This window comes from Callorhinus ursinus, unplaced genomic scaffold, assembly GCF_003265705.2.
Source record: "Callorhinus ursinus isolate GAN/ISIS: 27379988/994484 unplaced genomic scaffold, GSC_fseal_2.0 scaffold1, whole genome shotgun sequence".
Taxonomy (NCBI): domain Eukaryota; kingdom Metazoa; phylum Chordata; class Mammalia; order Carnivora; family Otariidae; genus Callorhinus; species Callorhinus ursinus.
In genome coordinates, this window is record NW_027397063.1 from 88,990,830 (window position 1) to 89,006,542 (window position 15,713).

A 15,713-nucleotide genomic window follows, 5' to 3' on the forward strand; every position below is an offset into this window, starting at 1 on the left:
ATTTGCTCCAATATACCTTCTGCCCCCCTCTCTCTCTCTTCTTCTTCTGGGATCCCAATTATTCTAATGTTGTTTCGTCTTATCGTATCACTTATCTCTCGAATTCTGCCCTCGTGATCCTGTAGCTGTTTCTCTCTCTTTTTCTCAGCTTCTTTATTTTCCATCATTTGGTCTTCTATATTCTCTCTTCTGCCTCATTTATCCTAGCATTTAGTGCCCCCATTTTTGATTGCACTTCATCAATAGCCTTTTTGATTTCGACTTGGTTAGATTTTAGTTCTTTTATTTCTCCAGAAAGAGTTTCTCTAATAACTTCCACGCTTTTTTCAAGCCCAGATAGTATCTTTAAAGTCATGATTCTGAACTCTAGGTCCGACATCGTACTAATGTCCGTATTGAGTAGGTCCCTGGCTGACGGTACTACCTCTTGTTCTTTTTGCTGAGGTGATTTCTTTCGTCTTGTCATTTTGTCCAGAGGAGAATAGATGAATGAGAGAACAAAATGCTAACAGGTTTACAACGTCCCCAGCAAATATACTGTATACAAATCAGAAAAGACCTGAAACCAGGGGAAAAGAAAGGGAAAGAAAGAAAAAAGAAAGAAAAAAAAGAAAAAAAAGATAAAAACAAAAACAGAACAATACAAAAAAAGCAGAATATGATCAAATATGATCAGGCTAGTGCATAGATCAGTGCCACACACTAGATTTTGGGCGTATTTTGGTCTGTTAGAAAAAAGTGCCTCCTAAAATTTTAAAGGAAGAAAGACATATAAGTACAAAATAAGGGTTGATACAATGAAGGGATGGAAGATGACTGTAAAGATGAAAATTATAAAAGGTTTTATAAAAGGACTTGGTAAGATAAGTTGTTTGAAAAAAGAAAGAAGATTTAAGAAAAAAAAAAAGGAAAAAGGGAGAGAATGTGATCAGGCAGGAGACTAGAACAAAGCCATACACTAGTGATTTAGGGTATATTTTGATCTGTTAGAAGAAACTGTATTTCAAACTTTTAAAGAGAGAACAACTTATATATATATATGCTAAAAATAAGGGTAACTACTATGAAGGGATAAAATATGACTCTAAAATTGAAAAATAAAAAATGTTTTTTTTTTTAAAAGGATTGATAAGATTTGGTTGAAAAAGGGAAAAAGAAAAATAAAAAAAAAAACAGTTAACAAAAATTAACTTTGATGAACTAATGAATCATGGTAAAAAAAAGCCATGAATTCTATGTGCAGTATTCCCCTAGCGCTGGAGTTCTCCTGTTCTCCTTGATCGGTAAACTTGGTCTTGGCTTGGGGCTGTTTGTGCTGATCTTCTGGGGGAGGGGCCTGTTGCTGTGGTTTCCAAATGTCTTTGCTGGAGGCGGAATTGCCCCGCCCTTGTGGGTCTGGGCTAAGCAATCTGCTGGGGTTTGATCTCAGGAGCTTTTGTTCCCTGCAAGCTCTCGGTACAGCCTTGGAGGACCAGGGCAAAAATGGTGGCCTCCCAATCTCCACCCGGAGGAGCTGAGAACTCGGGGCCCCCCTCCTCAGTGTGCCCCCAGAGAAAAGCAGTCACTCCCATGTCCCCGGTCTCCGGCCGCACTCCGTGCTCACCCGGCCTGTGACTGTGCGTTGCTATCTCTGGCACCCGACCCCGCACGGAGTCTCCAAACCCAGCAGATCCCTGCAGTGCATTTCCGCACTGCTCCTCCCCTGGAAGGAAGGGGTCTCCCCAGCTCTGCCACTTGTTGGGTCCCTGCTGGAGGAGCAGTGGCCCGACTGGGCCGCGGGTCACAGTTTATGGCAACCCCGAGCTGAGAGCCCGCGCCTCGGCTCCGTCTCTGCAGCCGGCTTCCCCACTCCGATACCTGGGAGCTCTGGCACACTCAGGCACCCCCGGTCTTTCTGTGACCCCAAGGGTCCTGAGACCACACTGTCCCGGGAGGATTCCACCCCCTGCTTAGCCACTGGAGCGACGTCCCTCCGCCGAGCCAACTTTTAAAAGGTCCGATTTTGTGCTCCGCGGCTCTATCACTTGCCAGAAGCGGCCGGCGGAGGCCCCTCCCCCGCCGTCTATCCTCCCGAATATCGCCTCGGATTCACTTCTCCGCACGTCCTACCTTCCAGAAAGTGGTCACTTTTCTGTTCAGAGAGTTGTTGCTACTCTCTTCTTCGGTCTCCTGTTGAGTTCGTAGGTGTTCAGAATGGTTTGATCCCTATTCAGCTGAATTCCTGAGACCAGATGAAATCTAGGTCTCCTACTCCTCCGCCATCTTGCTCCGCCCCAAATTTAAAGTTTAACAGCAAAAAATATATGCAAAAATATAGGTACATGAAAATGTATTTATTTATATGACAACCAAGTTTGGACTCCTTAGCTACATTTGTCTTTCTTGAAACATTTTTAATATATTTATTATATATTTTAATATTATATATTTTAATATATTTAAAAATGTGTTTAAATATTAAGTAATACATAGAAAAAAACAAAAAGAAGGAGAAGCTTTCATTTTCTTGTCATTTTGTTGAGGCATAACTGACATATAATATTATATTAGCTTCAGTGTACAACCTAAAGATTTGATATTTGTATATATTGCACAATTATTCTTGTTTTGAACTCTTTTAACTACATAATGAATTTTATATATACCTAAAATATTGGCTTCTTTCACTTCATAATAAGTATTTAAGGTAATGCCATGTCTTTTCATGGTTTGATAGCTCATTTATTTTTAGCACTGAATAGTATTCCATTGTCCGGATGTGCCACAGTTTATTTATTCATTCACTTACTGAGGACATCTTGGTTGTTTCCAGGTTTTGGCTGTACACATCCATATGCAGGTTTTTTTGTACAGGCATGTGTTCAACTCTTTTGTATAAATACCTACATGTACATGTGCTTGGTCCTATGGTAATAATATGTTTAGTTTTGTAAAGAACCACTAACCTGTCTTCCAAAGTGTCTATATCATTTTGCATTCCTACAGCAATGAATGAGAGTTTCTGTTGTTCCATATTCTCTCCAGCATTTGGTGAGGTGTCAGTGTCCTAGATTTTGGCCATTCTAATAAGTTTGTACTGGTATTTCATTGTTATTTTAATTACCATTTCCCTGTTGACATATGAGGTGGAACATCTTTTATTCTGCTTATTTGCCATCTGTGCATTTTCTTTGATAAGATGTGTCAATGTCTTTGGCCCATTTTTTAAATCAGGTTGTTTTCTTTTGGGTTTTAAGAGTTCTTTGTATATTTTAAATAACAGTCCTTTATCATGTATCTTTTTTAATTGAGATATAATTGACATATGACATTGTGTAAGTTTAAGGTATAGAACATGTTGATTTGATACATTTATATATTTCAGTATGATTACAGCTGTAGCGTTAACTAACACCTCTGTCACATCACATAATGATCATTTCTTTTTTGTGGTGAAAACAATTAATATCTAGTCTCTTAGCAGCTTTGAATTTTATAATACAGTATTGTTGACTATAATCACTATGTTGTGCATTACATCTCCTGAGTTTATTTATGTACTAGTCATAAGTTTGGACCTTGTAACATTTCCTCAATTCTCCCCACCCCGTCGGGCCCTGGTAATCACCATTCTACTGCTTCTGTGAATTCAGCTTTCTTAGATTCCACATGTAAGTGGTATCACAGTATGTCTTTCCCTGTCTACTTCTCTCACTTAGCATAATGCCTTTGAGGCCCACCCATATTGTAGCAAATAACAAGATTTCCTTTTTTTCCTTTCTCTTGGCTAAATAATATTCCTCTGTGTGTGTGTGTGTGTGTGTGTGTGTGTGTGTGTGAGACATATTCTATTTTGTATAATACTACAATAAACATGGGTGTGCAGATGCCTTTTTGATAGATTGCTTTCATTTCCTTTGGATATATACCCAGAAGTGGGATTACTGGATCATATGGTAGTTTTATTTTTAATTATTTGAGGACTTTTCATAATGGTTTTCTTAGTGGTTGAACCAATTCACATTCTGATCAATAGTGCACAAGGGTTCCCTTTTCTCCACATCTTCACCAACACTTATCTCTTGTCTTTTTGATGATAGCCACTCTAAAAAGTGTGAATTGATATATCCCTGTGATTTTGCCTTGCATTTCTTGATGATTAGTGATATTGAGCATCTTTTCATGTACTTGTTGGTCATTTGGATGTCTTCTTTAGAAAAATGTCTATTCAGTTCCTCAGCCTTTTTTTTAATTGAACTCTTTGTATTTTTTTGTTATTGAGTTGTATGCGTGTGTATATATGTGTATGTGTGTGTATATTAACAAATGGGACTCTATCAAACTGAAGAGCTTCTGCACAACAAAGAAAACAATCAACAAAATGAATAGGCAACCTACAGAATTGGAAAAATATTTTCAAATATTTTATATATGTAATTTGTGTATGTGTCTATTTTTATGCCATTACCATGCTTTTAAAATTAGTATAGCCTTATAGTATAGTCTGAAATCAGAAGAGTAGTGCCCCCAACTTTGTTCTTTCTCAGGATTGCTTTGGCTATATGGAGTCTTTTGTAGCTCCATAAAAATTTTAGGATTTCTCTATTTCTGTGTAAAGGAAACTATAGATTAATATTCCTGATGAATTATAGATGCAAAAATTCTCAAAAAATAAGCAAAAATGAATTCAACAATAAATTAATAAGATCATACAACATGACAAGTGGGATTTATCCCTGGGATGCAAGGGTGGTTCAACATATGTAAAAAAATAAATGTAATACACCATATTGATAGAATAAAAGATAAAAATCATATGATCATCTCAATAGATATAGAAAAAGTATTTGAAAAAATAAAACATTTTTTCCTGATAAAAACTCTCAACAAATTGGGTATAGAAGGAACATACCTTAACATAATAAAGGCTGTATATGACAAACTCACAGCTAACATTCTCAACAGTAAAAGATTGAAAGCTTTTCTTTCCTCAAAGATCAAGAATAAGACAAGTTGCACAGGCTCACCACTTCGATGCAACATTCTACTGAAAGTCCTCACTAGAGCAATTAGTCAAGACAAAGAAATTAAAACACACAAATTGGAAAGAGGAAGAAAAATTACCATTATTTGCAGATGATATGGTCCAATATGTAGAAAACCCTAAAAACTCAACCAAAGAATTATTGGAACTAATCAACGAATTCAGTAAAGTTGCAAGATATAAAATCAACATAGAGAAATCAGTTGCATTTCTGTACACAACAACAAAATATCTAAAAAGAAAATAAAAAAACTATCCCATTCTTAGGAGTATCAAAAATAATAAATAACTTCATCAAAAATAATAAATTACTTGGGAATAAATTTGACCAAGGAACTGAAAGATCTGTGCAACCAAAACTATAAAAACTTTAATGAAAGAAATTGAAGAAGACACAGAAAGATATCCCATGTTCATGTATTGGAAAAATGAATATCGTTCAAATGCCCATATTTCCAAATTCATCTATAGATTTAATGCAATCCCTATCAAAATTCCAGTGGCATTTCCCACAGATATATCTTCTAAAATATTTTCTCCTACTCTGTGGCATGTCTTCTAATTCTCTGGATATTGTCTCAAAGCAGAAGTTTTTAATTTTAATGAAGTCCAGCTTAGTAACTATATCTTTCATGGATTGCATTGTTGGGGTTGTATCAAAAAATGTGCTGCCATATTCAAGATCATCTAGATTTTCTTTTATGTTATTTTCTATGCTTTTATTATTTACATTTTACATTTAGGTTGTGATCCACCTTGAGTTCATTTTTGTGAGGGGTGTAAGGACTGTGTCTAGATTCATTTTTTTGCACATAAATATCCAGTTGTACCAGTACCGTTTGTTGAAATAATAGTTTTTAATTTCCCAAAGCCCTTTCTTGTACTGGCATTTCTTTTTCCTAGACTTAGGTAATTGATGCAATGTCAAACAAAGAATCTGGAGTGATAACCAGAGATTTTTTGTATTTGTTTATTATTCTCCCATGTTCTTTGAATAATTTATATTTCTTAAGGAGTAATTTCTTCTATGTATTTATTTTGCCTTTTTCTATTTCATGTTGCATGCTTTCCTTGGGTGTCTTGTGATTCTCGGTTTTCTTATTATAATTTACAATGAAACTGGTACAGCTAATTGTAACTCAGCATCTGATTTTTTTTTTTAATAAATTGGAGAAGTAATTATTTGACTTAGTGCCCATAAATAGGTAAATTGGGAGATCTGTGCCTTGGATAACTAATACATTACTTGCACAGTTGTTTTTTTTTTTTTTTTTTTTCTCAGAGAGTTTTTTTTATTTCTAAAGAAATGAAGCTCAGTGAATGGGCATTCATCTCATGATGCTAGTATGTGTGTATGGTTGTGGTGATCCAGGGGATGCTCCATTTGCAGATCTTTCATTGCTATTTCAGACTTACATTTCACTCCTGGCATCCCGCTAGACTTGGAGTTTTTTAATATCTAGGCTTCTGCAGATTCTACAGGGCAAATGAGCTGCTTTTCACATAGATTTTGACTTCTTTACCTATGTTTCAAAGTTTATTTATCCTAGTCTTTCATGTGAGCCTTTCACCATACAAATGCTTTTGAACTATTTCATTCTCTGATGGACTCTTTTAGTTCTTTTCATTCTTGCAACTATTACCTTTTTATTAAATTGCCATCATTTTAATGTTATATTTTTTAGGGAATGTGGATGAACACATGTCCATCATTCTAAAGAAGAAACAACATATGGTCTTTATATCTTAATTATATTTTAGATACTGCTGTTATTTGCTTATTTTCCTCTGTCTTCATTTAGTTTATTAGTTGCCTAATTTCATTTCAATCACACTTTAAATTCAGTAAATCCTTAATAGAGTCCCTTTTCTCTAAGTAGGTTTTTTGCATTCATTCACAATCTATGTATGTAAAGGTACTCAATTTTAATCCTCTGCTTACCTCAATTTCTTTCTCATAAATATTTTTATATCTCTTTTACTCTTTCCTTAGTTTTGAATCTCCAGTCTCTCCATTTGAAACATATCTATAATAATACTGAATTTATCAGGGGCACAGTTATCCTCTCATACAAAAGCAAAAAATAAATATAAATGATTATGATGTAAATCACCAAATTACTGAACCATCTTCATAGATACTCATAGATATTGTGATGATAAAAATTGAATAGTTGTATAATCAGTGGAGGAATGTCAGGGAATAATAGAAGTTGTAATAAGGCTTCTTCTGGTTCGTTTAGACTTCAATGTGCTGTGCTTTCTCATTTACTCAACTTCAAGTATCTAATCTCTAATGGTGTATTTTAGTTTTTTTTTTTTTAAGATATATTTTCCCCTGGAATCTAAATTAGTTAACAACTTCAAGTAGCTTTCAAAACTCATTCTTTTCTATTGCTTACCAAATAAGACAGGAGAGGATCACAATGACAGATGTTTCATATTCCAGTGAAGACCCTTGAAGAGTTTGAGTCTTTTAGTCCCATATTGATTGTTATTTATCCATTAACACGCTACCATAAGGGTGTATTAATGCTTTTGGTCATTTTAACTCAAACTTTAGTAATTTGTTTTACTGAATATCTCAACTCAATTCACAAAGTTTAATTCTTCTCATAATGTGGTTTCAACATTATTTTTAATGATGCTATCCCCCACATATTCACAAGGCTCATTCCTGTCTTCATATCTTCACTTGAATATCATCTTGGAGAAGATTTCCTCTTTGTCTCTATCAAAAATTATTCTCATCACTCTAAATATATCTTATTTTTTCTTATAGTAATTATTGCTGTGTGACATTATAGTATATATTTTTCCCTCCCTCCTTCCCACCTTCTCTCATTCTCTACTCTTCCTCCCACTAGAATTAGAGGTTTCTGTGGGTACAACCTCTGTCCATTACTGCAGCCATGTTAGCAATAAATAAGAGCTTATTGTCTTTATGCCACTGATTTTTCAGGTCTTTTACACAGTAGTATTGAAAAAGTAACAAAGTGGTGCAATGTGGTGGAAAAAAGTTCTACCTGGAAGAACTTAAAGTTAAAATAAAGATCCCACCCTACAGTCTTAAATTCACTCTTCTGTTCCCAAATAAAGCTCCTTGTATAGCTCCAAATAATGTTTATGAATCTCTTTCATGATTTTGTTCACCATACATACTATTATCAATTCAGCAATAGAATAGATGCAGGTTTATCTTACATAAATTTCACTCTCTCCATATTTTTATTGTTACATTGTCCTGTTATTTTTACCTTTTTAAACACTATAACATACTGCAATTTCCATATTTTATTAGCTTCAGACACTATCTCTTGACCCCCTTATCCATGGTTATGTGGTTGTTGACATCCTAGATTTCCCTTCCCACTTCTTCACAGTTTTAGTTAACTATAGTATTAATTTCACATTGATATTAACTATATATGCAATCAGTTCTCAAGTCTGGTCCTACTATAAAGCTAGGGATGTCTGGGAATGAATTTTCAGTTCAGTTGGTCTCAGTCCAGGCATTCATGAATATGCTGAGTTTGGGTTTGTATTAATTACCTGACATTTAAGCAGAAAGGTTGAGAATCTGCAGTCAGGATGGGCCAGGCAGATAGAAAAAGAAAACCTGAGGATGGCAAAGCAGAGCTTTTCAAAATCCTTGATGGGATCAGATGGTAATATTGTCATCTGAGGTCCTTTAATAGTCTTCAAGAGCCATGGAACCTTGTACCTCCAACTGAGAGTATGCACATTGTGTAGTTTTGTGTAATTGCTTCCATACATATAGATGCTCATATCCTTTCAACTTTCATATTTTAATAAAACATACTTTTATAGACATAAATAACTTCGTCTTTTAGGTTTCTGTCATTGCTTTGTTACTGAATGCTTGCACAGTAATCATAATTAAATATAAAATGATCTTTTCCTATAGATTATTTATAAATATGGAAATAATTATATGGTTATTACTGTGTAATTATTGCACCCAAACCCAAGGCCATTATCCTGATTCAAAGCAAAAGAGAATGTGCAATGTTATATGGATTAGCCTCTTTTATGTTCTGTCAATTGTGCAAAGCCATAGCACATTTTAATTTTTTTTCTATTTGGCCATGATGCTTTTGTACACTTTCTAATCTTGTTTGTTAGTCATTTTATTTTTTAATTGTTTTGTTGCTCATATTTATTGCTGTTCATAGATATTTGCCTTGGTTATAGTCTCAAGTTTATCAAATCATTAATCTTATTCTCTGAATCAAAAGATCCATATTCTTACTGAAGTATTCCTCCTTTTGCTTTCTGCTCCAATCTGGATCAGATGTTAAAAGGACTTGCTTAAGAACTCTACTTAAGCTTAGCATGGCTTTTTCATACACTTTAAGCCTGTATTAGATCTGTTTTCCAGATATCTGGTTTCCCTTTTTCTTGATTCCATCTTCCATTTGCTTCTTTCTTTATGAATTTCTAAATATATGTATAGATCATTCTACCCTTGAGACATAATTGATGTTTTAGAATTCTAGACAGAAAATAATTTCTTTGTGAGAAGGCTGACATCAGTCTGAATCATTCATTTGTAGGAAATCCTCCTTTTTTGTCTTGGTTAACTTTATTTTTTGATCTTTTAAAAACTTTTAGAATTGGTTTTTATCCTTCAGCTTCTGCAATTCCAAAGTAGTTTCATTTTTGTTAATTCACTCTACTCAATTAATTTTTTCAATTTTAATTTTTTTTCCTTCTTTAGGTCAAAAGAACTTGTTTTTAACTGTTTCATTAATATCTTCCCTCTCCCACTGTTCTTTTTTTTCTTTGTTGAACTGTTTGGAAGTTGTCTCTATAGCACTTATTTTTCTTTTGTGTTTCCCATTTTTTTTTTGCTTTTTCCTGTATTTTAGACCCTTGAAGTCAGTCTTCTAACCATTCTAGTCAGTGCTTTATATTAAAAACAAAATTACTAATGTCAGATAGTTATTTTATTCTTATTCTTTCTTCAGAGTACCCATATTTTGTTAATGAATTTCATCTTTTTTTTAAAGATTTTATTTATTTATTTGAGAGAGAGAGAATGAGAGACAGAGAACACGAGAGGGAAGAGGGTCAGAGGGAGAAGCAGACCCTGCGCTGAGCAGGGAGCCCGATGTGGGACTCCAAGATCATGACCTGAGCTGAAGGCAGTCGCTTAACCAACTGAGCCACCCAGGCGCCCAATGAATTTCATCTTTTAAAAATTATCTTAAGATACTAATTTCTTTTGTAAAAATTCTCAAATTATTTCCTTGTTGATTTTAGTGTTTTTAATGTATATTCCACATATCTGTGCATGCTTGTTTCAACATTTATACTTAAAATGGAAAGAATAGGCTAGCTGAAATGGTAGCAGGCAGGAATTCATTCCTTCTGCTAATGTATTCTCCAATGGTTCTTGAATGGGTAACTAGCTAGAAGTGTAATACCCATTTGCAGAGTAATTTCCCAGAATGGTTTTCTTCATGATCTATGGGGAGGTGACCAAGGAGCAAACTGTACCTTCTAAAATGTGAAAATGGGTAAAGCTTTAACTCTGCAATGCTCACGCTAAAGTCCTTGCACCTGTGAAGTGGTTTGTTCAGTTTCCTCAGAGACTTGCCTGGAGATGAAAAGGACGATAGCAGTGCTAGGGGAGGAGTGGAGTAAAGATAAGATTGTTTCTGTTACAGATCTTCAATTAATTACCCAATCTGTGGCCTTACTTTCAATTTCTCTTTGTATCTCCTGGCCTCATGCTTCTCCAGGGTTCTGAAAAGACAGACTCCCAACTTCAGGTCAGTCTTCTCCTGCCTGTATTATAGAAGGAGTTTCATGTTGTATTTTATTCACTTATACACTCATATCCACTGTTCAAATCCCTAAGTTGTTTAAAATGATATTTTAAATAATAACACTCTGAACTTTACTGTTGTAGATTTTATTTTCATTTTAATTCTACTGTTGTAGAATTTTTAATTATTAATTTGATAATTTTTCTAATTATTTATATGCAATTTTAATAGAAATCAGATAAAATTTTATATGCTCAGTTTGCCATCTTGAATTGGAATCATGTATGGATAATAAAACTCTCATAATAACTTCCCACCCTCCCCTCCCCATTTCAGGGTCTGGAGCAAAGTATCCTGTGCATATTTGGCTCCAGTTAACATTCACTTACAGTCACCTATTCTTTAACTGATTTACATTCTTTTTTTTTTAAGATTTTTTTAATTTATTTTTTAACAGAGAGAGAGACAGCGAGAAAGGGAACACAAGCAGGGAGCGTGGGAGAGGGAGAAGCAGGCTTCCTGCTGAGCGGGGACCCCGACGTGGGACTCAATCCCAGGACCCTGGGATCATGACCTGAGTGGAAAGCAGACGCTTAACGACTGAGCCACCCAGGCGCCCTAACTGATTTACATTCTTAATCTTTCACCCTAAAAATCCTGTTTTCTTTTCAGTCATATGCCTTCAATAAACATTTCCTCATAGTTTGGACCATTCTCTTCTTGAGTGTCACTGGCTTGATTTTTTTTATTTTGAACTATTAATAAATCATTTCTCTTTAAAATTCCACAGACAGATCCATTTTATCCAGACCCATTCTGTTTACATTAGTGATGGATATGGTAGAAAATAGTTATAAGGATGGTATGATGGCCTATTCTAGTTTGAAGTCAGTAGGAATGGAGAAAAATGGGTAGATTCAAAAGGCATTAAAGAATAAAATCAAAAGGACTGTAGATTGACAAAACACATGGGATTATTTTTGTAGGTCATGATTTTTTTTTAAAGATTTTATTTATTTATTTGACAGAGACAGAGATAGCGAGAGCAGGAACACAAGCAGGGGGAGTGGGAGAGGGAGAATCAGCCTTCCCGCCGAGCAGGGAGCCTGATGCGGGCTCGATCCCAGGACCCTGGGACCATGACCTGAGCTGAAGGCAGACGCTTAATGACTGAGCCACCCAGGCGCCCTTTAGGTCATGAAATTAAATGAATGAACTGTCATTTAATAACCTACAGAACATGATGAATAGATTTGAGAGAGACATCATAAAATCAGTTTTGACCTTTTGTAGTTTGAATCCCTTGCAAGATGTACCTGAGGATGCCTATATAGATAGTTGTACTTGTGAGAATTTGGCACCTACAGATAGTGATTATAGCAAAATCAGGAATGCATCATCAGGGCATAAAATATAAGAGGAGAAGAAAAGATGGACCAAGATGGGGAGAGTATTGATAAATTCCATCATTCCATCAATGTGATAGTCTGCATAGAACCTGAGGACTTGGAAAAAGAGATTATTGGAGCATAAAGAAAAGAAGAGGAAAAATCAAAGAGGAAAGCCTAAGGGAGTCTGAAGACCCATGTCCTGGTCAACAAAGAAAAGCATAGGCGATATACTTAATCAGTGAACATTGTCAGCACCTACTATATTCTAGGCTTTGAATTCTAGGCCATGAAGGTTCAGTGCGGGGTGGGAGGTGGGGGGGGACAAAACAAAACAGTCCATGTCCTCAAAAATTTAAGATGTGGCATGAAAAATGGCCATTGTGCAAGTAAATGAAAGTGTGGTACATACCAAAATGGACAAACATAGTATGCTCTTGGAGTATATAAATATTTTGGAAAAAGTAATGCTTAAGCTGTGACTAAAAGGTGATTAATACATATTAGTCTAACAAAGTTGGAGTTTATACAGTGTCATAGAATAAAGAAGAGAAAGACAAAAAAGAAAGTGGATGGGACACCTCAGAGAAAACCAGTCTAGTTTCTCTGTCTACAGTTTAATAAATAAAGAAATGAAAAATGCAGATTTTGAAATGTCCTGGAAATTTGCATAAACAGCTGAAACTGTTTTCAATGTGCTGAAAAGAAGGACAGAGGAGGAGAGGTACAACCAGTTTCCATGAAACTGAGTGATTTTGGAATATATGTACTTATGCACTGTATGACGAGAATCTGATGGATCATAGTCTGAAGCTTTTTAGTATGTTCAAAATTATCAATGGATCACAATTTAAAAGATTTGATAATTAGATTTAAACTCTTTTAAACTTTGGCACAATGTATGAATTTAAAACGCTGACAGTTAATAAAAAAGTGATTTGGTTTTCAACTTTCCACCCCAATTTTAATGACAATTTTATTATTCTTGCAAAAACACAAAGAATATTCAAATAACTTTGAAAAAGTCTCACTTTCTATAAATTGAAGAATATGCATCATCTTAGATAGATCATGTTCTTAATAACAGTGCTTAAAATTAAGTATCCAACCTATACAATTTCTTAAGTGATCTCCATAGTTTTCTTGACCTTTTAGTAGACAAAATTTTCAGGGAAAAGATCATCTTGGTAAGTTCTTAAAAGTCAAAAGGAAATCTAAAGGCTATTTTTAAGAATTGGAAAAGGCCAAAACACTTAAAATCTTGCAACATTGTGTTTTTTTTTCACACTATAGAAACTACGTTCAAATGGCAGTTTCAGAATGAAGTCATTTTAAATTTGTCACTATGTGGCAAGTTGCTTTCTAAATTCTTAAAAAACTGGTTCTACATTAGTATGTTAGAGATTTGACAAAAATAACCTATTTCTGAGTCACCTGGTATGTAACTAACCACCAAGGGGTTAGGTATTTTATATATACAAAATGCACATTATAAATTATATAGTATGTACTATATAATCACCTATATAAATGTATATGTACACATATGCACATATACATTCTCACACACATGCACAGACACACACATGCTAGCAAACAGCTTAGGATATTTTTGCTATGGCAATTTGGATAACTATTGCAAAATTTTAAGAAAAAGTTTAGAAACTTAAGAGAAATTTCATATTTTATATTAGAAAAAAGGACATTAAAAATGAAAAAGAATGTTATTGAAAAGCCAAAAAACTTTCTTTTGATATTTGTATGTCTTTTTTTAAAGATAAAAAGAAACTCACAGATTAGAACTTCAAGTCGTTTTCACCAAAGACTAGGATTTAATGGAGATGTAATACAGACCGCTTTGAAGGAATGGAGGAAAAAAAAAAGAAAGAAAGAAAGGTCGGGATTTCTGAACATTTGTTTCCAGTTTATCCAAAATAAATAAGTTTCTTTTTATTAACATTATGTATCGAGGTCCTGAGTTTCTTTTTTATCAAAAAGAAGCAGCAGCAAACAAGTTCAGGGGGGAAAAAGGAAAAAAGAAAAAAAATGGCATCTATTCCAAATCTAGACTAACTTCTTTTTCAAATAGAAACAAAAATATTCCAAGAGGATGGGACTTGAAGAGTATCTGTGAACAGCCCCGGAATTTCGCTGGTTATTTCATCTCTACACCCATCTCTCTAGGTATTTTGGTTTCCTTTTTAAGGACAGAAAAGATGAGATGGAGGTGGGAAAGGTACATACATATGAGTTCTTGTTTCTTATTAATCTTTTTTATCTGTGTGATAGAATAACCACCTCTTGGTAAAATGGCTTTGAATTGTTTGAACTTGGTGAGGTAAATGGCCGTAGATCTGATGGGAGAACAATAATTTCAGTGAGGGACTCTTTCATTACCTCAACCCATTGATATCTAAGACCATTTAAAACTCTGAAGTTCTGAAGAATGGATTATCTAGATTTAGTTCAAACATTTGTTAAGCTCTAAATGTAAAGACTTTAAAATGTGCAAAGGCAGCAGGTATATTTACAATGAGATATAATTCAAGTTAGAATTTGCTTGAGAGAGTTGTAAATTAAAAATTAGGACAACATAGAAAAAAACTGAGTTTACTTTTCTCCGGGAAAATAAAGATGAGAGAGCTTCATGGAGCAATCTTTTATAAAGGCCAATAAGTGTCCTTGACTTTTGCCCCAAGGAGACATTATTATGATGTACCATAAGCAAACCTGCTCTTTGATGTGGAAGGACATACTATCTCTATATTCTAAGGCTGTCTGCTCTACAAACATTATTGAAAAGATGGTCTGGAACAAAGTTAGTCGGTGTCCTTGCTCACAAGATGGACAGAAATGTGAGGGACTGATGGAGAATTGTCTCCCATCAGAGGCAATGTGGCTACTGCAATAAGCCAGATGAGAGATGCCTGGGAGAGGGGAGCAACCAGGGGAATTAAGGGAAGAAGAGTAAAGCCAAAAACATCACACAGGTGGGCTAAAAGAACTGAATAGAGATTGTTTGAAAAAGGAGAAAGAAGAATGTCTGAGGATTGGGATATGGAGAAAGGATACATATTTTTGGTAGTAAAAATAACTATACTTGGAGAGCTGCTATATTTTTAAATTTTTATTGGAGCAAAGTACACATAACCATTGCCACTTTAACCATTTTCTTTTATTTCTATTTTTTTAAGTAATCTCTATGCCTAGCGTGGGGCTCCAACTCATGACCCTGAGATCAAGAGTCACATGCTCTACCAACTGAGCCAGCCAGGTGCCCATGTAGATGCTATCTTGATCATTAATTGACAAATAAAAATTGGCCCAGAAATTCACATACAAATAATTCATAAAAAATATTGTATTTATAATCTTTGTCAGTTAAAATATTGAAGTTTTTACTTAGAAATTGAATGTAGAAAAAACCATTTCTGTATAGAGAATATTATCTTTGTTATTGAATCTTCTTTGTAGTAACTGATTTGCTTGACGATCAGCACCTTGGAT